This window comes from Taudactylus pleione, unplaced genomic scaffold, assembly GCF_031769625.1.
Source record: "Taudactylus pleione unplaced genomic scaffold, aTauple2 ptg000177l, whole genome shotgun sequence".
In the NCBI taxonomy this organism is placed as follows: domain Eukaryota; kingdom Metazoa; phylum Chordata; class Amphibia; order Anura; family Myobatrachidae; genus Taudactylus; species Taudactylus pleione.
Window position 1 is genome coordinate 661,916 of NW_028284579.1, and position 25,457 is coordinate 687,372.

At 33.2% G+C, this 25,457-nt stretch overlaps 8 non-coding genes across 8 annotated transcripts; all 8 read right to left on the reverse strand.

Annotated features, from left to right (window-relative positions):
* Nucleotides 1–397: 397 nt before the first annotated feature.
* TRNAL-CAG (transfer RNA leucine (anticodon CAG)) lies at nt 398–480 on the reverse strand. Its single transcript has one exon. It is a non-coding gene; the product is annotated as a tRNA-Leu (tRNA).
* A 3,960-nt stretch (nt 481–4,440) lies between these two features.
* TRNAL-CAG (transfer RNA leucine (anticodon CAG)) lies at nt 4,441–4,523 on the reverse strand. Its single transcript has one exon. It is a non-coding gene; the product is annotated as a tRNA-Leu (tRNA).
* Nucleotides 4,524–7,474: 2,951 nt separating this feature from the next.
* TRNAL-CAG (transfer RNA leucine (anticodon CAG)) lies at nt 7,475–7,557 on the reverse strand. Its single transcript has one exon. It is a non-coding gene; the product is annotated as a tRNA-Leu (tRNA).
* Nucleotides 7,558–11,517: 3,960 nt separating this feature from the next.
* Nucleotides 11,518–11,600, reverse strand: TRNAL-CAG (transfer RNA leucine (anticodon CAG)). The gene has a single exon. It is a non-coding gene; the product is annotated as a tRNA-Leu (tRNA).
* A 2,951-nt stretch (nt 11,601–14,551) lies between these two features.
* Nucleotides 14,552–14,634, reverse strand: TRNAL-CAG (transfer RNA leucine (anticodon CAG)). The gene has a single exon. It is a non-coding gene; the product is annotated as a tRNA-Leu (tRNA).
* Nucleotides 14,635–17,584: 2,950 nt separating this feature from the next.
* Nucleotides 17,585–17,667, reverse strand: TRNAL-CAG (transfer RNA leucine (anticodon CAG)). The gene has a single exon. It is a non-coding gene; the product is annotated as a tRNA-Leu (tRNA).
* A 1,936-nt stretch (nt 17,668–19,603) lies between these two features.
* TRNAL-CAG (transfer RNA leucine (anticodon CAG)) lies at nt 19,604–19,686 on the reverse strand. Its single transcript has one exon. It is a non-coding gene; the product is annotated as a tRNA-Leu (tRNA).
* Nucleotides 19,687–21,625: 1,939 nt separating this feature from the next.
* Nucleotides 21,626–21,708, reverse strand: TRNAL-CAG (transfer RNA leucine (anticodon CAG)). The gene has a single exon. It is a non-coding gene; the product is annotated as a tRNA-Leu (tRNA).
* Between the last annotated feature and the right edge of the window lie 3,749 nt (nt 21,709–25,457).

The window sequence follows — 25,457 nt, forward strand, 5'->3', positions numbered from 1 at the left end:
GATTTTGGCTTATGGGCTTGATTGGATGCTATGAAGGAGTGTACAAGTAGGGTTTGTGTTCATGACCACTGGCTTAAAAGAGCAGTGTTCTTACTCCTGAGATATGGAGCCCTGATTCAGAAGTTGGGGGATATTTTATTTTGCAAACTCAGTATATGAAAAAATGTTGACCAAAGAAAAAAATACATAAAATATTGATGTCTGAAGTAATATTTAAGTCCATATTTTTAGGGAAGAATGCAACATTTTCTTTGATTGGTATAAAGCAGAAATAATGGAAGGTTGATTATTCTTCAAAGTGGTTTGTGAAACAGATTTGCAGTGAATATCTTAAGTATTTCTCTTCACAAGCAACAAGGAAGAGACATTGTAGAACAAAGAAGAAAAGGAAGAACACTGTCAGAAGTGGGATTTGAACCCACGCCTCCAGAGGAGACTGCAACCTGAACGCAGCGCCTTAGACCGCTCGGCCATTCTGACACAAAAAAAACTAAGTTTCATAAAAATTGGATAAAACTAATTAACCAAAATTACTTTTTCAAAGGTGCAATGTCCATGCTGCTGTTGAAACTATTGATTCAAATATTAGTAATAAATTGCTTTTTCAATTATTTTTCAAAGATGCTTAAAGTTGGATAAATCAAAAAGATATTGTAAAAATAACATTAACACGGAGTTACCTATAGTTTAGGATTTTCCAAATATTTGAGAAAATGCTAGACACAAATAACATCTTCACATGATCTAAAATTAATGCCTGAATTTTGTATTGATTGATTAAAAGCTGCACTGAACGAAAATCATTACTCCAAATGTGGCAGTTTCCAAAATACATTGAAAAGGGGATGTGCAGTATCTATTTTTCTAATTTATAGAATGCCAAGGAAAAATGCGGTAATTATTTTTTTTGCTCTATTCAGGATTGGATTCCAAGTGTCTAGAATTTGTTGTCTTGTGTATTTTCACTCACCATAGAAAAGACATTTATGAACTTTAAAAGAACTGGCTAATGATTTTGGCTTATGGGCTTGATTGGATGCTATGAAGGAGTGTACAAGTAGGGTTTGTGTTCAAGAACACTGGCTTAAAAGAACAGTGTTCTTACTCCTGAGATATGGAGCCCTGATTCAGAAGTTGGGGGATATTTTATTTTGCAAACTCAGTATATGAAAAAATGTTGACCAAAGAAACAAATACATATAATATTGATGTCTGAAGTAATATTTAAGTCCATATTTTTAGGGAAGAATGCAACATTTTCTTTGATTGGTATAAAGCAGAAATAATGGAAGGTTGATTATTCTTCAAAGTGGTTTGTGAAACAGAATTGCAGTGAATATCTTAAGTATTTCTCTTCACAAGCAACAAGGAAGAGACATTGTAGAACAAAGAAGAAAAAGAAGAACACTGTCAGAAGTGGGATTTCAACCCACACCTCCAGAGGAGACTGCGACCTGAACGCAGCGCTTTAGACCGCTCGGATATCCTGACACATAAAAAACTGTGTTTCATAAAAATTGGATAAAACTAATTAACCAAAATTACTTTTTCAAAGGTGCAATGTCCATGCTGCTGTTGAAACTATTGATTCAAATATTAGTAATAAATTGCTTTTTCAATTATTTATCAAAAATGCTTAAAGTTGGATAAATCAAAAAGATATTGTAAAAATAACATTAACATGGAATTACCTATAGTTAAGGATTTTCCAAATATTTGAGAAAATGCTAGACACAAATAACATCTTCACATGATCTACGATTAATGCCTGAATTTTGTATTGATTGATTGAGAGCTGCACTGAAAGAAAATCATGACTCCAAATGTGGCAGTTTCCAAAATACATTGAAAAGGGGATGTGCAGTATCTATTTTTCTAATTCATAGAATCCAAGGAAAAATGCGGTAATTATTTTTTTTGCTCTATTCAGGATTGGATTCCAAGTGTCTAGAATTTGTTGTCTTGTGGATTTTCACTCACCATAGAAAAGACATTTATGAACCTTCCAAAAACTGGCTAATGATTTTGGCTTATGGGCTTGATTGGATGCTATGAAGGAGTGTACAAGTAGGGTTTGAGTTCATGACCACTGGCTTAAAAGAGCAGTGTTTTTACTCCTGAGATATGGAGCCCTGATTCAGAAGTTGGGGGATATTTTATTTTGCAAACTCAGTATATGAAAAAATGTTGACCAAAGAAAAAAATACATATAATATTGATGTCTGAAGTAGTATTTAAGTCCATATTTTTAGGGAAGAATGCAACATTTTCTTTGATTGGTATAAAGCAGAAATAATGGAAGGTTGATTATTCTTCAAAGTGGTTTGTGAAACAGATTTGCAGTGAATATCTTAAGTATTTCTCTTCACAAGCAACAAGGAAGAGACATTGTAGAACAAAAAAGAAAAGTAAGAACACTGTCAGAAGTAGGATTTGACCCAACGCCTCCAGAGGAGACTGCGACCTGAACGCAGTGCTTTAGACCGCTCGGATATCCTGACACATAAAAAACTAAGTTTCATAAATATTGGATAAAACTAATTAACCAAAATTACTTTTTCAAAGGTGCAATGTCCATGCTGCTGTTGAAACTATTGATTCAAATATTAGTAATAAATTGCTTTTTCAATTATTTTTCAAAGATGCTTAAAGTTGGATAAATCAAAAAGATATTGTAAAAATAACATTAACACGGAATTACCTATAGTTTAGGATTTTTCAAATATTTGAGAAAATGCTAGACACAAATAACATCTTCACATGATCTACGATTAATGCCTGAATTTTGTATTGATTGATTGAGAGCTGCACTGAAAGAAAATCATGACTCCAAATGTGGCAGTTTCCAAAATACATTGAAAAGGGGATGTGCAGTATCTATTTTTCTAATTCATAGAATGCCAAGGAAAAATGCGGTAATTATTTTTTTTGCTCTATTCATTATTGGATTCCAAGTGTCTAGAATTTGTTGTCTTGTGGATTTTCACTCACCATAGAAAAGACATTTATGAACCTTCCAAAAACTGGCTAATGATTTTGGCTTATGGGCTTGATTGGATGCTATGAAGGAGTGTACAAGTAGGGTTTGAGTTCATGACCACTGGCTTAAAAGAGCAGTGTTCTTACTCCTGAGATATGGAGCCCTGATTCAGAAGTTGGGGGATATTTTATTTTGCAAACTCAGTATATGAAAAAATGTTGACCAAAGAAAAAAATACATATAATATTGATGTCTGAAGTAGTATTTAAGTCCATATTTTTAGGGAAGAATGCAACATTTTCTTTGATTGGTATAAAGCAGAAATAATGGAAGGTTGATTATTCTTCAAAGTGGTTTGTGAAACAGATTTGCAGTGAATATCTTAAGTATTTCTCTTCACAATCAACAAGGAAGAGACATTGTAGAACAAAGAAGAAAAGTAAGAACACTGTCAGAAGTAGGATTTGACCCAACGCCTCCAGAGGAGACTGCAACCGTAACGCAGCGCCTTTGAACGCTCGGCCATCCTGACACATAAAAAACTAAGTTTCATAAAAATTGGATAAAACTAATTAACCAAATTTACTTTTTCAAAGGTGCAATGTCCATGCTGCTGTTGAAACTATTGATTCAAATATTAGTAATAAATTGCTTTTTCAATTATTTTTCAAAGATGCTTAAAGTTGGATAAATCAAAAAGATATTGTAAAAATAACATTAACACGGAATTACCTATAGTTTAGGATTTTCCAAATATATGAGAAAATGCTTGACACAAATAACATCTTCACATGCTCTACAATTAATGCCTGAATTTTGTATTGATTGATTGAGAGCTGCATTAAAAGAAAATCATTACTCCAAATGTGGCAGTTTCCAAAATACATTGAAAAGGGGATGTGCAGTATCTATTTTTCTAATTCATAGAATGCCAAGGAAAAATGCGGTAATTATTTTTTTTGCTCTATTCAGGTTTGGATTCCAAGTGTCTAGAATTTGTTGTCTTGTGGATTTTCACTCACCATAGAAAAGACATTTATGAACTTTCCAAGAACTCGCTAATGATTTTGGCTTATGGGCTTGATTGGATGCTATGAAGGAGTGTACAAGTAGGGTTTGTGTTCATGACCACTGGCTTAAAAGAGCAGTGTTCTTACTCCTGAGATATGGAGCCCTGATTCAGAAGTTGGGGGATATTTTATTTTGCAAACTCAGTATATGAAAAAATGTTGACCAAAGAAAAAAATACATAAAATATTGATGTCTGAAGTAATATTTAAGTCCATATTTTTAGGGAAGAATGCAACATTTTCTTTGATTGGTATAAAGCAGAAATAATGGAAGGTTGATTATTCTTCAAAGTGGTTTGTGAAACAGATTTGCAGTGAATATCTTAAGTATTTGTCTTCACAAGCAGCAAGGAAGAGACATTGTAGAACAGAGAAGAAAAGGAAGAACACTGTCAGAAGTGGGATTTGAACCCACGCCTCCAGAGGAGACTGCGACCTGAACGCAGCGCCTTAGACCGCTCGGCCATCCTGACACAAAAAAAACTAAGTTTCATAAAAACTGGATAAAACTAATTAACCAAAATTACTTTTTCAAAGGTGCAATGTCCATGCTGCTGTTGAAACTATTGATTCAAATATTAGTAATAAATTGCTTTTTCAATTATTTTTCAAAGATGCTTAAAGTTGGATAAATCAAAAAGATATTGTAAAAATAACATTAACACGGAATTACCTATAGTTTAGGATATTCCAAATATTTGAGAAAATGCTTGACACAAATAACATCTTCACATGATCTACAATTAATGCCTGAATTTTGTATTGATTGATTGATAGCTGCATTGAAAGAAAATCATTACTCCAAATGTGGCAGTTACCAAAATACATTAAAAAGGGGATGTGCAGTATCTATTTTTCTAATTTATAGAATGCCAAGGAAAAATGCGGTAATTATTTTTTTTGCTCTATTCAGGATTGGATTCCAAGTGTCTAGAATTTGTTGTCTTGTGTATTTTCACTCACCATAGAAAAGACATTTATGAACTTTCCAAGAACTGGCTAATGATTTTGGCTTATGGGCTTGATTGGATGCTATGAAGGAGTGTACAAGTAGGGTTTGTGTTCAAGACCACTGGCTTAAAAGAACAGTGTTCTTACTCCTGAGATATGGAGCCCTGATTCAGAAGTTGGGGGATTATTTTATTTTGCAAACTCAGTATATGAAAAAATGTTGACCAAAGAAACAAATACATATAATATTGATGTCTGAAGTAGTATTTAAGTCCTTATTTTTAGGGAAGAATGCAACATGTTCTTTGATTGGTATAAAGCAAAAATAATGGAAGGTTGATTATTCTTCAAAGTGGTTTGTGAAACAGATTTGCAGTGAATATCTTAAGTATTTCTCTTCACAAGCAACAAGGAAGAGACATTGTAGAACAAAGAAGAAAAAGAAGAACACTGTCAGAAGTGGGATTTGAACCCACACCTCCAGAGGAGATTGCGACCTGAACGCAGCGCTTTAGACCGCTCGGATATCCTGACACATAAAAAACTATGTTTCATAAAAATTGGATAAAACTAATTAACCAAAATTACTTTTTCAAAGGTGCAATGTCCATGCTGCTGTTGAAACTATTGATTCAAATATTAGTAATAAATTGCTTTTTCAATTATTTTTCAAAGATGCTTAAAGTTGGATAAATCAAAAAGATATTGTAAAAATAACATTAACACGGAATTACCTATAGTTTAGGATTTTCCAAATATTTAAGAAAATGCTAGACACAAATAACATCTTCACATGATCTACGATTAATGCCTGAATTTTGTATTGATTGATTGAGAGCTGCACTGAAAGAAAATCATGACTCCAAATGTGGCAGTTTCCAAAATACATTGAAAAGGGGATGTGCAGTATCTATTTTTCTAATTCATAGAATGCCAAGGAAAAATGCGGTAATTATTTTTTTTGCTCTATTCAGGATTGGATTCCAAGTGTCTAGAATTTGTTGTCTTGTGGATTTTCACTCACCATAGAAAAGACATTTATGAACCTTCCAAAAACTGGCTAATGATTTTGGCTTATGGGCTTGATTGGATGCTATGAAGGAGTGTACAAGTAGGGTTTGAGTTCATGACCACTGGCTTAAAAGAGCAGTGTTCTTACTCCTGAGATATGGAGCCCTGATTCAGAAGTTGGGGGATATTTTATTTTGCAAACTCAGTATATGAAAAAATGTTGACCAAAGAAAAAAATACATATAATATTGATGTCTGAAGTAGTATTTAAGTCCATATTTTTAGGGAAGAATGCAACATTTTCTTTGATTGGTATAAAGCAGAAATAATGGAAGGTTGATTATTCTTCAAAGTGGTTTGTGAAACAGATTTGCAGTGAATATCTTAAGTATTTCTCTTCACAAGCAACAAGGAAGAGACATTGTAGAACAAAGAAGAAAAGTAAGAACACTGTCAGAAGTAGGATTTGACCCAACGCCTCCAGAGGAGACTGCAACCGTAACGCAGCGCCTTTGAACGCTCGGCCATCCTGACACATAAAAAACTAAGTTTCATAAAAATTGGATAAAACTAATTAACCAAAATTACTTTTTCAAAGGTGTAATGTCCATGCTGCTGTTGAAACTATTGATTCAAATATTAGTAATAAATTGCTTTTTCAATTATTTTTCAAAGATGCTTAAAGTTGGATAAATCAAAAAGATATTGTAAAAATAACATTAACACGGAATTACCTATAGTTTAGGATTTTCCAAATATTTGAGAAATTGCTTGACACAAATAACATCTTCACATGCTCTACAATTAATGCCTGAATTTTGTATTGATTGATTGAGAGCTGCATTAAAAGAAAATCATTACTCCAAATGTGGCAGTTTCCAAAATACATTGAAAAGGGGATGTGCAGTATCTATTTTTCTAATTCATAGAATGCCAAGGAAAAATGCGGTAATTATTTTTTTTGCTCTATTCAGGATTGGATTCCAAGTGTCTAGAATTTGTTGTCTTGTGGATTTTCACTCACCATAGAAAAGACATTTATGAACTTTCCAAGAACTGGCTAATGATTTTGGCTAATGGGCTTGATTGGATGCTATGAAGGAGTGTACAAGTAGGGTTTGAGTTCATGACCACTGGCTTAAAAGAGCAGTGTTCTTACTCCTGAGATATGGAGCCCTGATTTAGAAGTTGGGGGATATTTTATTTTGCAAACTCAGTATATGAAAAAATGTTGACCAAAGAAAAAAATACATATAATATTGATGTCTGAAGTAGTATTTAAGTCCATATTTTTAGGGAAGAATGCAACATTTTCTTTGATTGGTATAAAGCAGAAATAATGGAAGGTTGATTATTCTTCAAAGTGGTTTGTGAAACAGATTTGCAGTGAATATCTTAAGTATTTCTCTTCACAAGCAACAAGGAAGAGACATTGTAGAACAAAGAAGAAAAGGAAGAACACTGTCAGAAGTGGGATTTGAACCCACGCCTCCAGAGGAGACTGCAACCTGAACGCAGCACCTTAGACCGCTCGGCCATCCTGACACAAAAAAAACTAAGTTTCATAAAAATTGGATAAAACTAATTAACCAAAATTACTTTTTCAAAGGTGCAATGTCCATGCTGCTGTTGAAACTATTGATTCAAATATTAGTAATAAATTGCTTTTTCAATTATTTTTCAAAGATGCTTAAAGTTGGATAAATCAAAAAGATATTGTAAAAATAACATTAACACGGAATTACCTATAGTTTAGGATATTCCAAATATTTGAGAAAATGCTTGACACAAATAACATCTTCACATGATCTACAATTAATGCCTGAATTTTGTATTGATTGATTGATAGCTGCATTGAAAGAAAATCATTACTCCAAATGTGGCAGTTTCCAAAATACATTAAAAAGGGGATGTGCAGTATCTATTTTTCTAATTTATAGAATGCCAAGGAAAAATGCGGTAATTATTTTTTTTGCTCTATTCAGGATTGGATTCCAAGTGTCTAGAATTTGTTGTCTTGTGTATTTTCACTCACCATAGAAAAGACATTTATGAACTTTCCAAGAACTGGCTAATGATTTTGGCTTATGGGCTTGATTGGATGCTATGAAGGAGTGTACAAGTAGGGTTTGTGTTCAAGACCACTGGCTTAAAAGAGCAGTGTTCTTACTCCTGAGATATGGAGCCCTGATTCAGAAGTTGGGGGATTATTTTATTTTGCAAACTCAGTATATGAAAAAATGTTGACCAAAGAAACAAATACATATAATATTGATGTCTGAAGTAGTATTTAAGTCCTTATTTTTAGGGAAGAATGCAACATGTTCTTTGATTGGTATAAAGCAGAAATAATGGAAGGTTGATTATTCTTCAAAGTGGTTTGTGAAACAGATTTGCAGTGAATATCTTAAGTATTTCTCTTCACAAGCAACAAGGAAGAGACATTGTAGAACAAAGAAGAAAAAGAAGAACACTGTCAGAAGTGGGATTTGAACCCACACCTCCAGAGGAGACTGCGACCTGAACGCAGCGCTTTAGACCGCTCGGATATCCTGACACATAAAAAACTATGTTTCATAAAAATTGGATAAAACTAATTAACCAAAATTACTTTTTCAAAGGTGCAATGTCCATGCTGCTGTTGAAACTATTGATTCAAATATTAGTAATAAATTGCTTTTTCAATTATTTTTCAAAAATGCTTAAAGTTGGATAAATCAAAAAGATATTGTAAAAATAACATTAACATGGAATTACCTATAGTTAAGGATTTTCCAAATATTTGAGAAAATGCTAGACACAAATAACATCTTCACATGATCTACGATTAATGCCTGAATTTTGTATTGATTGATTGAGAGCTGCACTGAAAGAAAATCATGACTCCAAATGTGGCAGTTTCCAAAATACATTGAAAAGGGGATGTGCAGTATCTATTTTTCTAATTCATAGAATCCAAGGAAAAATGCGGTAATTATTTTTTTTGCTCTATTCAGGATTGGATTCCAAGTGTCTAGAATTTGTTGTCTTGTGGATTTTCACTCACCATAGAAAAGACATTTATGAACCTTCCAAAAACTGGCTAATGATTTTGGCTTATGGGCTTGATTGGATGCTATGAAGGAGTGTACAAGTAGGGTTTGAGTTCATGACCACTGGCTTAAAAGAGCAGTGTTTTTACTCCTGAGATATGGAGCCCTGATTCAGAAGTTGGGGGATATTTTATTTTGCAAACTCAGTATATGAAAAAATGTTGACCAAAGAAAAAAATACATATAATATTGATGTCTGAAGTAGTATTTAAGTCCATATTTTTAGGGAAGAATGCAACATTTTCTTTGATTGGTATAAAGCAGAAATAATGGAAGGTTGATTATTCTTCAAAGTGGTTTGTGAAACAGATTTGCAGTGAATATCTTAAGTATTTCTCTTCACAAGCAACAAGGAAGAGACATTGTAGAACAAAGAAGAAAAGTAAGAACACTGTCAGAAGTAGGATTTGACCCAACGCCTCCAGAGGAGACTGCGACCTGAACGCAGTGCTTTAGACCGCTCGGATATCCTGACACATAAAAAACTAAGTTTCATAAATATTGGATAAAACTAATTAACCAAAATTACTTTTTCAAAGGTGCAATGTCCATGCTGCTGTTGAAACTATTGATTCAAATATTAGTAATAAATTGCTTTTTCAATTATTTTTCAAAGATGCTTAAAGTTGGATAAATCAAAAAGATATTGTAAAAATAACATTAACACGGAATTACCTATAGTTTAGGATTTTTCAAATATTTGAGAAAATGCTAGACACAAATAACATCTTCACATGATCTACGATTAATGCCTGAATTTTGTATTGATTGATTGAGAGCTGCACTGAAAGAAAATCATGACTCCAAATGTGGCAGTTTCCAAAATACATTGAAAAGGGGATGTGCAGTATCTATTTTTCTAATTCATAGAATGCCAAGGAAAAATGCGGTAATTATTTTTTTTGCTCTATTCATTATTGGATTCCAAGTGTCTAGAATTTGTTGTCTTGTGGATTTTCACTCACCATAGAAAAGACATTTATGAACCTTCCAAAAACTGGCTAATGATTTTGGCTTATGGGCTTGATTGGATGCTATGAAGGAGTGTACAAGTAGGGTTTGAGTTCATGACCACTGGCTTAAAAGAGCAGTGTTCTTACTCCTGAGATATGGAGCCCTGATTCAGAAGTTGGGGGATATTTTATTTTGCAAACTCAGTATATGAAAAAATGTTGACCAAAGAAAAAAATACATATAATATTGATGTCTGAAGTAGTATTTAAGTCCATATTTTTAGGGAAGAATGCAACATTTTCTTTGATTGGTATAAAGCAGAAATAATGGAAGGTTGATTATTCTTCAAAGTGGTTTGTGAAACAGATTTGCAGTGAATATCTTAAGTATTTCTCTTCACAATCAACAAGGAAGAGACATTGTAGAACAAAGAAGAAAAGTAAGAACACTGTCAGAAGTAGGATTTGACCCAACGCCTCCAGAGGAGACTGCAACCGTAACGCAGCGCCTTTGAACGCTCGGCCATCCTGACACATAAAAAACTAAGTTTCATAAAAATTGGATAAAACTAATTAACCAAATTTACTTTTTCAAAGGTGCAATGTCCATGCTGCTGTTGAAACTATTGATTCAAATATTAGTAATAAATTGCTTTTTCAATTATTTTTCAAAGATGCTTAAAGTTGGATAAATCAAAAAGATATTGTAAAAATAACATTAACACGGAATTACCTATAGTTTAGGATTTTCCAAATATATGAGAAAATGCTTGACACAAATAACATCTTCACATGCTCTACAATTAATGCCTGAATTTTGTATTGATTGATTGAGAGCTGCATTAAAAGAAAATCATTACTCCAAATGTGGCAGTTTCCAAAATACATTGAAAAGGGGATGTGCAGTATCTATTTTTCTAATTCATAGAATGCCAAGGAAAAATGCGGTAATTATTTTTTTTCTTTATTCAGGTTTGGATTCCAAGTGTCTAGAATTTGTTGTCTTGTGGATTTTCACTCACCATAGAAAAGACATTTATGAACTTTCCAAGAACTCGCTAATGATTTTGGCTTATGGGCTTGATTGGATGCTATGAAGGAGTGTACAAGTAGGGTTTGTGTTCATGACCACTGGCTTAAAAGAGCAGTGTTCTTACTCCTGAGATATGGAGCCCTGATTCAGAAGTTGGGGGATATTTTATTTTGCAAACTCAGTATATGAAAAAATGTTGACCAAAGAAAAAAATACATAAAATATTGATGTCTGAAGTAATATTTAAGTCCATATTTTTAGGGAAGAATGCAACATTTTCTTTGATTGGTATAAAGCAGAAATAATGGAAGGTTGATTATTCTTCAAAGTGGTTTGTGAAACAGATTTGCAGTGAATATCTTAAGTATTTGTCTTCACAAGCAGCAAGGAAGAGACATTGTAGAACAGAGAAGAAAAGGAAGAACACTGTCAGAAGTGGGATTTGAACCCACGCCTCCAGAGGAGACTGCGACCTGAACGCAGCGCCTTAGACCGCTCGGCCATCCTGACACAAAAAAAACTAAGTTTCATAAAAACTGGATAAAACTAATTAACCAAAATTACTTTTTCAAAGGTGCAATGTCCATGCTGCTGTTGAAACTATTGATTCAAATATTAGTAATAAATTGCTTTTTCAATTATTTTTCAAAGATGCTTAAAGTTGGATAAATCAAAAAGATATTGTAAAAATAACATTAACACGGAATTACCTATAGTTTAGGATATTCCAAATATTTGAGAAAATGCTTGACACAAATAACATCTTCACATGATCTACAATTAATGCCTGAATTTTGTATTGATTGATTGATAGCTGCATTGAAAGAAAATCATTACTCCAAATGTGGCAGTTACCAAAATACATTAAAAAGGGGATGTGCAGTATCTATTTTTCTAATTTATAGAATGCCAAGGAAAAATGCGGTAATTATTTTTTTTGCTCTATTCAGGATTGGATTCCAAGTGTCTAGAATTTGTTGTCTTGTGTATTTTCACTCACCATAGAAAAGACATTTATGAACTTTCCAAGAACTGGCTAATGATTTTGGCTTATGGGCTTGATTGGATGCTATGAAGGAGTGTACAAGTAGGGTTTGTGTTCAAGACCACTGGCTTAAAAGAACAGTGTTCTTACTCCTGAGATATGGAGCCCTGATTCAGAAGTTGGGGGATTATTTTATTTTGCAAACTCAGTATATGAAAAAATGTTGACCAAAGAAACAAATACATATAATATTGATGTCTGAAGTAGTATTTAAGTCCTTATTTTTAGGGAAGAATGCAACATGTTCTTTGATTGGTATAAAGCAAAAATAATGGAAGGTTGATTATTCTTCAAAGTGGTTTGTGAAACAGATTTGCAGTGAATATCTTAAGTATTTCTCTTCACAAGCAACAAGGAAGAGACATTGTAGAACAAAGAAGAAAAAGAAGAACACTGTCAGAAGTGGGATTTGAACCCACACCTCCAGAGGAGACTGCGACCTGAACGCAGCGCTTTAGACCGCTCGGATATCCTGACACATAAAAAACTATGTTTCATAAAAATTGGATAAAACTAATTAACCAAAATTACTTTTTCAAAGGTGCAATGTCCATGCTGCTGTTGAAACTATTGATTCAAATATTAGTAATAAATTGCTTTTTCAATTATTTTTCAAAGATGCTTAAAGTTGGATAAATCAAAAAGATATTGTAAAAATAACATTAACACGGAATTACCTATAGTTTAGGATTTTCCAAATATTTAAGAAAATGCTAGACACAAATAACATCTTCACATGATCTACGATTAATGCCTGAATTTTGTATTGATTGATTGAGAGCTGCACTGAAAGAAAATCATGACTCCAAATGTGGCAGTTTCCAAAATACATTGAAAAGGGGATGTGCAGTATCTATTTTTCTAATTCATAGAATGCCAAGGAAAAATGCGGTAATTATTTTTTTTGCTCTATTCAGGATTGGATTCCAAGTGTCTAGAATTTGTTGTCTTGTGGATTTTCACTCACCATAGAAAAGACATTTATGAACCTTCCAAAAACTGGCTAATGATTTTGGCTTATGGGCTTGATTGGATGCTATGAAGGAGTGTACAAGTAGGGTTTGAGTTCATGACCACTGGCTTAAAAGAGCAGTGTTCTTACTCCTGAGATATGGAGCCCTGATTCAGAAGTTGGGGGATATTTTATTTTGCAAACTCAGTATATGAAAAAATGTTGACCAAAGAAAAAAATACATATAATATTGATGTCTGAAGTAGTATTTAAGTCCATATTTTTAGGGAAGAATGCAACATTTTCTTTGATTGGTATAAAGCAGAAATAATGGAAGGTTGATTATTCTTCAAAGTGGTTTGTGAAACAGATTTGCAGTGAATATCTTAAGTATTTCTCTTCACAAGCAACAAGGAAGAGACATTGTAGAACAAAGAAGAAAAGTAAGAACACTGTCAGAAGTAGGATTTGACCCAACGCCTCCAGAGGAGACTGCAACCGTAACGCAGCGCCTTTGAACGCTCGGCCATCCTGACACATAAAAAACTAAGTTTCATAAAAATTGGATAAAACTAATTAACCAAAATTACTTTTTCAAAGGTGCAATGTCCATGCTGCTGTTGAAACTATTGATTCAAATATTAGTAATAAATTGCTTTTTCAATTATTTTTCAAAGATGCTTAAAGTTGGATAAATCAAAAAGATATTGTAAAAATAACATTAACACGGAATTACCTATAGTTTAGGATTTTCCAAATATTTGAGAAATTGCTTGACACAAATAACATCTTCACATGCTCTACAATTAATGCCTGAATTTTGTATTGATTGATTGAGAGCTGCTTTAAAAGAAAATCATTACTCCAAATGTGGCAGTTTCCAAAATACATTGAAAAGGGGATGTGCAGTATCTATTTTTCTAATTCATAGAATGCCAAGGAAAAATGCGGTAATTATTTTTTTTGCTCTATTCAGGATTGGATTCCAAGTGTCTAGAATTTGTTGTCTTGTGGATTTTCACTCACCATAGAAAAGACATTTATGAACTTTCCAAGAACTGGCTAATGATTTTGGCTTATGGGCTTGATTGGATGCTATGAAGGAGTGTACAAGTAGGGTTTGAGTTCATGACCACTGGCTTAAAAGAGCAGTGTTCTTACTCCTGAGATATGGAGCCCTGATTTAGAAGTTGGGGGATATTTTATTTTGCAAACTCAGTATATGAAAAAATGTTGACCAAAGAAAAAAATACATATAATATTGATGTCTGAAGTAGTATTTAAGTCCATATTTTTAGGGAAGAATGCAACATTTTCTTTGATTGGTATAAAGCAGAAATAATGGAAGGTTGATTATTCTTCAAAGTGGTTTGTGAAACAGATTTGCAGTGAATATCTTAAGTATTTCTCTTCACAAGCAACAAGGAAGAGACATTGTAGAACAAAGAAGAAAAGGAAGAACACTGTCAGAAGTGGGATTTGAACCCACGCCTCCAGAGGAGACTGCAACCTGAACGCAGCACCTTAGACCGCTCGGCCATCCTGACACAAAAAAAACTAAGTTTCATAAAAATTGGATAAAACTAATTAACCAAAATTACTTTTTCAAAGGTGCAATGTCCATGCTGCTGTTGAAACTATTGATTCAAATATTAGTAATAAATTGCTTTTTCAATTATTTTTCAAAGATGCTTAAAGTTGGATAAATCAAAAAGATATTGTAAAAATAACATTAACACGGAATTACCTATTGTTTAGGATTTTCCAAATATTTGAGAAAATGCTAGACACAAATAACATCTTCACATGATCTACAATTAATGCCTGAATTTTGTATTGATTGATTAAGAGCTGCACTGAACGAAAATCATTACTCCAAATGTGGCAGTTTCCAAAATACATTGAAAAGGGGATGTGCAGTATCTATTTTTCTAATTTATAGAATGCCAAGGAAAAATGCGGTAATTATTTTTTTTGCTCTATTCAGGATTGGATTCCAAGTGTCTAGAATTTGTTGTCTTGTGTATTTTCACTCACCATAGAAAAGACATTTATGAACTTTCCAAGAACTGGCTAATGATTTTGGCTTATGGGCTTGATTGGATGCTATGAAGGAGTGTACAAGTAGGGTTTGTGTTCAAGACCACTGGCTTAAAAGAACAGTGTTCTTACTGCTGAGATATGGAGCCCTGATTCAGAAGTTGGGGGATATTTTATTTTGCAAACTCAGTATATGAAAAAATGTTGACCAAAGAAACAAATACATATAATATTGATGTCTGAAGTAATATTTAAGTCCATATTTTTAGGGAAGAATGCAACATTTTCTTTGATTGGTATAAAGCAGAAATAATGGAAGGTTGATTATTCTTCAAAGTGGTTTGTGAAACAGAATTGCAGTGAATATCTTAAGTATTTCTCTTCACAAGCAACAAGGAAGAGACATTGTAGAACAAAGAAGAAAAAGAAGAACACTGTCAGAAGTTGGATTTGAACCCACACCTCCAGAGGAGACTGCGACCTGAACGCAGCGCTTTAGACCGCTCGGATATCCTGACACATAAAAAACTGTGTTTCATAAAAATTGGATAAAACTAATTAACCAAAATTACTTTTTCAAAGGTGCAATGTCCATGCTGCTGTTGAAACTATTGATTCAAATATTAGTAATAAATTGCTTTTTCAATTATTTTTCAAAGATGCTTAAAGTTGGATAAATCAAAAAGATATTGTAAAAATAACATTAACACGGAATTACCTATAGTTAAGGATTTTCCAAATATTTGAGAAAATGCTAGACACAAATAACATCTTCACATGATCTACGATTAATGCCTGAATTTTGTATTGATTGATTGAGAGCTGCACTGAAAGAAAATCATGACTCCAAATGTGGCAGTTTCCAAAATACATTGAAAAGGGGATGTGCAGTATCTATTTTTCTAATTCATAGAATGCCAAGGAAAAATGCGGTAATTATTTTTTTTGCTCTATTCAGGATTGGATTCCAAGTGTCTAGAATTTGTTGTCTTGTGGATTTTCACTCACCATAGAAAAGACATTTATGAACCTTCCAAAAACTGGCTAATGATTTTGGCTTATGGGCTTGATTGGATGCTATGAAGGAGTGTACAAGTAGGGTTTGAGTTCATGACCACTGGCTTAAAAGAGCAGTGTTCTTACTCCTGAGATATGGAGCCCTGATTCAGAAGTTGGGGGATATTTTATTTTGCAAACTCAGTATATGAAAAAATGTTGACCAAAGAAAAAAATACATATAATATTGATGTCTGAAGTAGTATTTAAGTCCATATTTTTAGGGAAGAATGCAACATTTTCTTTGATTGGTATAAAGCAGAAATAATGGAAGGTTGATTATTCTTCAAAGTGGTTTGTGAAACAGATTTGCAGTGAATATCTTAAGTATTTCTCTTCACAAGCAACAAGGAAGAGACATTGTAGAACAAAGAAGAAAAGTAAGAACACTGTCAGAAGTAGGATTTGACCCAACGCCTCCAGAGGAGACTGCGACCTGAACGCCGCGCTTTAGACCGCTCGGATATCCTGACACATAAAAAACTAAGTTTCATAAATATTGGATAAAACTAATTAACCAAAATTACTTTTTCAAAGGTGCAATGTCCATGCTGCTGTTGAAACTATTGATTCAAATATTAGTAATAAATTGCTTTTTCAATTATTTTTCAAAGATGCTTAAAGTTGGATAAATCAAAAAGATATTGTAAAAATAACATTAACACGGAATTACCTATAGTTTAGGATTTTCCAAATATTTGAGAAAATGCTAGACACAAATAACATCTTCACATGATCTACGATTAATGCCTGAATTTTGTATTGATTGATTGAGAGCTGCACTGAAAGAAAATCATGACTCCAAATGTGGCAGTTTCCAAAATACATTGAAAAGGGGATGTGCAGTATCTATTTTTCTAATTCATAGAATGCCAAGGAAAAATGCGGTAATTATTTTTTTTGCTCTATTCAGGATTGGATTCCAAGTGTCTAGAATTTGTTGTCTTGTGGATTTTCACTCACCATAGAAAAGACATTTATGAACCTTCCAAAAACTGGCTAATGATTTTGGCTTATGGGCTTGATTGGATGCTATGAAGGAGTGTACAAGTAGGGTTTGAGTTCATGACCACTGGCTTAAAAGAGCAGTGTTCTTACTCCTGAGATATGGAGCCCTGATTCAGAAGTTGGGGGATATTTTATTTTGCAAACTCAGTATATGAAAAAATGTTGACCAAAGAAAAAAAAACATAAAATATTGATGTCTGAAGTAATATTTAAGTCCATATTTTTAGGGAAGAATGCAACATTTTCTTTGATTGGTATAAAGCAGAAATAATGGAAGGTTGATTATTCTTCAAAGTGGTTTGTGAAACAGATTTGCAGTGAATATCTTAAGTATTTCTCTTCACAAGCAACAAGGAAGAGACATTGTAGAACAAAGAAGAAAAGGAAGAACACTGTCAGAAGTGGGATTTGAACCCACGCCTCCAGAGGAGACTGCAACCTGAACGCAGCGCCTTAGACCGCTCGGCCATCCTGACACAAAAAAAACTAAGTTTCATAAAAATTGGATAAAACTAATTAACCAAAATTACTTTTTCAAAGCTGCAATGTCCATGCTGCTGTTGAAACTATTGATTCAAATATTAGTAATAAATTGCTTTTTCAATTATTTTTCAAAGATGCTTAAAGTTGGATAAATCAAAAAGATATTGTAAAAATAACATTAACACGGAATTACGTATAGTTTAGGATTTTCCAAATATTTGAGAAAATGTTTGACACAAATAACATCTTCACATGATCTACAATTAATGCCTGAATTTTGTATTGATTGATTGAGAGCTGCATTGAAAGAAAATCATTACTCCAAACGTGGCAGTTTCCAAAATACATTGAAAAGGGGATGTGCAGTATCTATTTTTCTAATTCATAGAATGCCAAGGAAAAATGCGGTAATTTTTTTTTTTTGCTCTATTCAGGATTGGATTCCAAGTGTCTAGAATTTCTTGTCTTGTGGATTTTCACTCACCATGGAAAAGACATTTATGAACTTTCCAAGAACTGGCTAATGATATTGGCATATGGGCTTGATTGGATGCTATGAAGGAGTGTAAAAGTAGAGTTTGAGTTCATGACCACTGGCTTAAAAGAGCAGTGTTCTTACTCCTGAGATATGGAGCCCTGATTCAGAAGTTGGGGGATATTTTATTTTGCAAACTCAGTATATGAAAAAATGTTGACCAAAGAAAAAAATACATATAATATTGATGTCTGAAGTAGTATTTAAGTCCATATTTTTAGGAAAGAATGCAACATTTTCTTTGATTGGTATAAAGCAGAAATAATGGAAGGTTGATTATTCTTCAAAGTGGTTTGTGAAACAGATTTGCAGTGAATATCTTAAGTATTTCTCTTCACAAGCAACAAGGAAGAGACATTGTAGAACAAAGAAGAAAAGTAAGAACACTGTCAGAAGTAGGATTTGACCCAACGCCTCCAGAGGAGACTGCAACCGTAACGCAGCGCCTTTGAACGCTCGGCCATCCTGACACATAAAAAACTAAGTTTCATAAAAATTGGATAAAACTAATTAACCAAAATTACTTTTTCAAAGGTGCAATGTCCATGCTGCTGTTGAAACTATTGATTCAAATATTAGTAATAAATTGCTTTTTCAATTATTTTTCAAAGATGCTTAAAGTTGGATAAATCAAAAAGATATTGTAAAAATAACATTAACACGGAATTACCTATAGTTTAGGATTTTCCAAATATTTGAGAAATTGCTTGACACAAATAACATCTTCACATGCTCTACAATTAATGCCTGAATTTTGTATTGATTGATTGAGAGCTGCATTAAAAGAAAATCATTACTCCAAATGTGGCAGTTTCCAAAATACATTGAAAAGGGGATGTGCAGTATCTATTTTTCGAATTCATAGAATGCCAAGGAAAAATGCGGTAATTATTTTTTTTGCTCTATTCAGGATTGGATTCCAAGTGTCTAGAATTTGTTGTCTTGTGGATTTTCACTCACCATAGAAAAGACATTTATGAACTTTCCAAGAACTGGCTAATGATTTTGGCTTATGGGCTTGATTGGATGCTATGAAGGAGTGTACAAGTAGGGTTTGAGTTCATGACCACTGGCTTAAAAGAGCAGTGTTCTTACTCCTGAGATATGGAGCCCTGATTTAGAAGTTGGGGTATATTTTATTTTGCAAACTCAGTATATGAAAAAATGTTGACCAAAGAAAAAAATACATATAATATTGATGTCTGAAGTAGTATTTAAGTCCATATTTTTAGGGTAGAATGCAACATTTTCTTTGGTATAAAGCAGAAATAATGGAAGGTTGATTATTCTTCAAAATGGTTTGTGAAACAGATTTGCAGTGAATATCTTAAGTATTTCTCTTCACAAGCAACAAGGAAGAGACATTGTAGAACAAAGAAGAAAAGGAAGAACACTGTCAGAAGTGGGATTTGAACCCACGCCTCCAGAGGAGACTGCAACCTGAACGCAGCGCCTTAGACCGCTCGGCCATCCTGACACAAAAAAAACTAAGTTTCATAAAAATTGGATAAAACTAATTAACCAAAATTACTTTTTCAAAGGTGCAATGTCCATGCTGCTGTTGAAACTATTGATTCAAATATTAGTAATAAATTGCTTTTTCAATTATTTTTCAAAGATGCTTAAAGTTGGATAAATCAAAAAGATATTGTAAAAATAACATTAACACGGAATTACCTATAGTTTAGGATTTTCCAAATATTTGAGAAAATGCTAGACACAAATAATATCTTCACATGATCTACAATTAATGCCTGAATTTTGTATTGATTGATTAAGAGCTGCACTGAACGAAAATCATTACTCCAAATGTGGCAGTTTCCAAAATACATTGAAAAGGGGATGTGCAGTATCTATTTTTCTAATTTATAGAATGCCAAGGAAAAATGCGGTAATTATTTTTTTTGCTCTATTCAGGATTGGATTCCAAGTGTCTAGAATTTGTTGTCTTGTGTATTTTCACTCACCATAGAAAAGACATTTATGAACTTTCCAAGAACTGGCTAATGATTTTGGCTTATGGGCTTGATTGGATGCTATGAAGGAGTGTACAAGTAGGGTTTGTGTTCAAGACCACTGGCTTAAAAGAACAGTGTTCTTACTCCTGAGATATGGAGCCCTGATTCAGAAGTTGGGGGATATTTTATTTTGCAAACTCAGTATATGAAAAAATGTTGACCAAAGAAACAAATACATATAATATTGATGTCTGAAGTAATATTTAAGTCCATATTTTTAGGGAAGAATGCAACATTTTCTTTGATTGGTATAAAGCAGAAATAATGGAAGGTTGATTATTCTTCAAAGTGGTTTGTGAAACAGAATTGCAGTGAATATCTTAAGTATTTCTCTTCACAAGCAACAAGGAAGAGACATTGTAGAACAAAGAAGAAAAAGAAGGACACTGTCAGAAGTGGGATTTGAACCCACACCTCCAGAGGAGACTGCGACCTGAACGCAGCGCTTTAGACCGCTTGGATATCCTGACACATAAAAAACTGTGTTTCATAAAAATTGGATAAAACTAATTAACCAAAATTACTTTTTCAAAGGTGCAATGTCCATGCTGCTGTTGAAACTATTGATTCAAATATTAGTAATAAATTGCTTTTTCAATTATTTTTCAAAGATGCTTAAAGTTGGATAAATCAAAAAGATATTGTAAAAATAACATTAACACGGAATTACCTATAGTTAAGGATTTTCCAAATATTTGAGAAAATGCTAGACACAAATAACATCTTCACATGATCTACGATTAATGCCTGAATTTTGTATTGATTGATTGAGAGCTGCACTGAAAGAAAATCATGACTCCAAATGTGGCAGTTTCCAAAATACATTGAAAAGGGGATGTGCAGTATCTATTTTTCTAATTCATAGAATGCCAAGGAAAAATGCGGTAATTATTTTTTTTGCTCTATTCAGGATTGGATTCCAAGTGTCTAGAATTTGTTGTCTTGTGGATTTTCACTCACCATAGAAAAGACATTTATGAACCTTCCAAAAACTGGCTAATGATTTTGGCTTATGGGCTTGATTGGATGCTATGAAGGAGTGTACAAGTAGGGTTTGAGTTCATGACCACTGGCTTAAAAGAGCAGTGTTCTTACTCCTGAGATATGGAGCCCTGATTCAGAAGTTGGGGGATATTTTATTTTGCAAACTCAGTATATGAAAAAATGTTGACCAAAGAAAAAAATACATATAATATTGATGTCTGAAGTAGTATTTAAGTCCATATTTTTAGGGAAGAATGCAACATTTTCTTTGATTGGTATAAAGCAGAAATAATGGAAGGTTGATTATTCTTCAAAGTGGTTTGTGAAACAGATTTGCAGTGAATATCTTAAGTATTTGTCTTCACAAGCAGCAAGGAAGAGACATTGTAGAACAGAGAAGAAAAGGAAGAACACTGTCAGAAGTGGGATTTGAACCCACGCCTCCAGAGGAGACTGCGACCTGAACGCAGCGCCTTAGACCGCTCGGCCATCCTGACACAAAAAAAACTAAGTTTCATAAAAACTGGATAAAACTAATTAACCAAAATTACTTTTTCAAAGGTGCAATGTCCATGCTGCTGTTGAAACTATTGATTCAAATATTAGTAATAAATTGCTTTTTCAATTATTTTTCAAAGATGCTTAAAGTTGGATAAATCAAAAAGATATTGTAAAAATAACATTAACACGGAATTACCTATAGTTTAGGATATTCCAAATATTTGAGAAAATGCTTGACACAAATAACATCTTCACATGATCTACAATTAATGCCTGAACTTTGTATTGATTGATTGATAGCTGCATTGAAAGAAAATCATTACTCCAAATGTGGCAGTTACCAAAATACATTAAAAAGGGGATGTGCAGTATCTATTTTTCTAATTTATAGAATGCCAAGGAAAAATGCGGTAATTATTTTTTTTGCTCTATTCAGGATTGGATTCCAAGTGTCTAGAATTTGTTGTCTTGTGTATTTTCACTCACCATAGAAAAGACATTTATGAACTTTCCAAGAACTGGCTAATGATTTTGGCTTATGGGCTTGATTGGATGCTATGAAGGAGTGTACAAGTAGGGTTTGTGTTCAAGACCACTGGCTTAAAAGAACAGTGTTCTTACTCCTGAGATATGGAGCCCTGATTCAGAAGTTGGGGGATTATTTTATTTTGCAAACTCAGTATATGAAAAAATGTTGACCAAAGAAACAAATACATATAATATTGATGTCTGAAGTAGTATTTAAGTCCTTATTTTTAGGGAAGAATGCAACATGTTCTTTGATTGGTATAAAGCAGAAATAATGGAAGGTTGATTATTCTTCAAAGTGGTTTGTGAAACAGATTTGCAGTGAATATCTTAAGTATTTCTCTTCACAAGCAACAAGGAAGAGACATTGTAGAACAAAGAAGAAAAAGAAGAACACTGTCAGAAGTGGGACTTGAACCCACACCTCCAGAGGAGACTGCGACCTGAACGCAGCGCTTTAGACCGCTCGGATATCCTGACACATAAAAAACTATGTTTCATAAAAATTGGATAAAACTAATTAACCAAAATTACTTTTTCAAAGGTGCAATGTCCATGCTGCTGTTGAAACTATTGATTCAAATATTAGTAATAAATTACTTTTTCAATTATTTTTCAAAGATGCTTAAAGTTGGATAAATCAAAAAGATATTGTAAAAATAACATTAACACGGAATTACCTATAGTTTAGGATTTTCCAAATATTTAAGAAAATGCTAGACACAAATAACATCTTCACATGATCTACGATTAATGCCTGAATTTTGTATTGATTGATTGAGAGCTGCACTGAAAGAAAATCATGACTCCAAATGTGGCAGTTTCCAAAATACATTGAAAAGGGGATGTGCAGTATCTATTTTTCTAATTCATAGAATGCCAAGGAAAAATGCGGTAATTATTTTTTTTGCTCTATTCAGGATTGGATTCCAAGTGTCTAGAATTTGTTGTCTTGTGGATTTTCACTCACCATAGAAAAGACATTTATGAACCTTCCAAAAACTGGCTAATGATTTTGGCTTATGGGCTTGATTGGATGCTATGAAGGAGTGTACAAGTAGGGTTTGAGTTCATGACCACTGGCTTAAAAGAGCAGTGTTCTTACTCCTGAGATATGGAGCCCTGATTCAGAAGTTGGGGGATATTTTATTTTGCAAACTCAGTATATGAAAAAATGTTGACCAAAGAAAAAAATACATATAATATTGATGTCTGAAGTAGTATTTAAGTCCATATTTTTAGGGAAGAATGCAACATTTTCTTTGATTGGTATAAAGCAGAAATAATGGAAGGTTGATTATTCTTCAAAGTGGTTTGTGAAACAGATTTGCAGTGAATATCTTAAGTATTTCTCTTCACAAGCAACAAGGAAGAGACATTGTAGAACAAAGAAGAAAAAGAAGAACACTGTCAGAAGTGGGACTTGAACCCACACCTCCAGAGGAGACTGCGACCTGAACGCAGCGCTTTAGACCGCTCGGATATCCTGACACATAAAAAACTATGTTTCATAAAAATTGGATAAAACTAATTAACCAAAATTACTTTTTCAAAGGTGCAATGTCCATGCTGCTGTTGAAACTATTGATTCAAATATTAGTAATAAATTGCTTTTTCAATTATTTTTCAAAGATGCTTAAAGTTGGATAAATCAAAAAGATATTGTAAAAATAACATTAACACGGAATTACCTATAGTTTAGGATTTTCCAAATATTTAAGAAAATGCTAGACACAAATAACATCTTCACATGATCTACGATTAATGCCTGAATTTTGTATTGATTGATTGAGAGCTGCACTGAAAGAAAATCATGACTCCAAATGTGGCAGTTTCCAAAATACATTGAAAAGGGGATGTGCAGTATCTATTTTTCTAATTCATAGAATGCCAAGGAAAAATGCGGTAATTATTTTTTTTGCTCTATTCAGGATTGGATTCCAAGTGTCTAGAATTTGTGATTTTCACTCACCATAGAAAAGACATTTATGAACCTTCCAAAAACTGGCTAATGATTTTGGCTTATGGGCTTGATTGGATGCTATGAAGGAGTGTACAAGTAGGGTTTGAGTTCATGACCACTGGCTTAAAAGAGCAGTGTTCTTACTCCTGAGATATGGAGCCCTGATTCAGAAGTTGGGGGATATTTTATTTTGCAAACTCAGTATATGAAAAAATGTTGACCAAAGAAAAAAAATACATATAATATTGATGTCTGAAGTAGTATTTAAGTCCATATTTTTAGGGAAGAATGCAACATTTTCTTTGATTGGTATAAAGCAGAAATAATGGAAGGTTGATTATTCTTCAAAGTGGTTTGTGAAACAGATTTGCAGTGAATATCTTAAGTATTTCTCTTCACAAGCAACAAGGAAGAGACATTGTAGAACAAAGAAGAAAAGTAAGAACACTGTCAGAAGTAGGATTTGACCCAACGCCTCCAGAGGAGACTGCAACCGTAACGCAGCGCCTTTGAACGCTCGGCCATCCTGACACATAAAAAACTAAGTTTCATAAAAATTGGATAAAACTAATTAACCAAAATTACTTTTTCAAAGGTGCAATGTCCATGCTGCTGTTGAAACTATTGATTCAAATATTAGTAATAAATTGCTTTTCCAATTATTTTTCAAAGATGCTTAAAGTTGGATAAATCAAAAAGATATTGTAAAAATAACATTAACACGGAATTACCTATAGTTTAGGATTTTCCAAATATTTGAGAAATTGCTTGACACAAATAACATCTTCACATGCTCTACAATTAATGCCTGAATTTTGTATTGATTGATTGAGAGCTGCATTAAAAGAAAATCATTACTCCAAATGTGGCAGTTTCCAAAATACATTGAAAAGGGGATGTGCAGTATCTATTTTTCTAATTCATAGAATGCCAAGGAAAAATGCGGTAATTATTTTTTTTGCTCTATTCAGGATTGGATTCCAAGTGTCTAGAATTTGTTGTCTTGTGGATTTTCACTCACCATAGAAAAGACATTTATGAACTTTCCAAGAACTGGCTAATGATTTTGGCTTATGGGCTTGATTGGATGCTATGAAGGAGTGTACAAGTAGGGTTTGAGTTCATGACCACTGGCTTAAAAGAGCAGTGTTCTTACTCCTGAGATATGGAGCCCTGATTTAGAAGTTGGGGGATATTTTATTTTGCAAACTCAGTATATGAAAAAATGTTGACCAAAGAAAAAAATACATATAA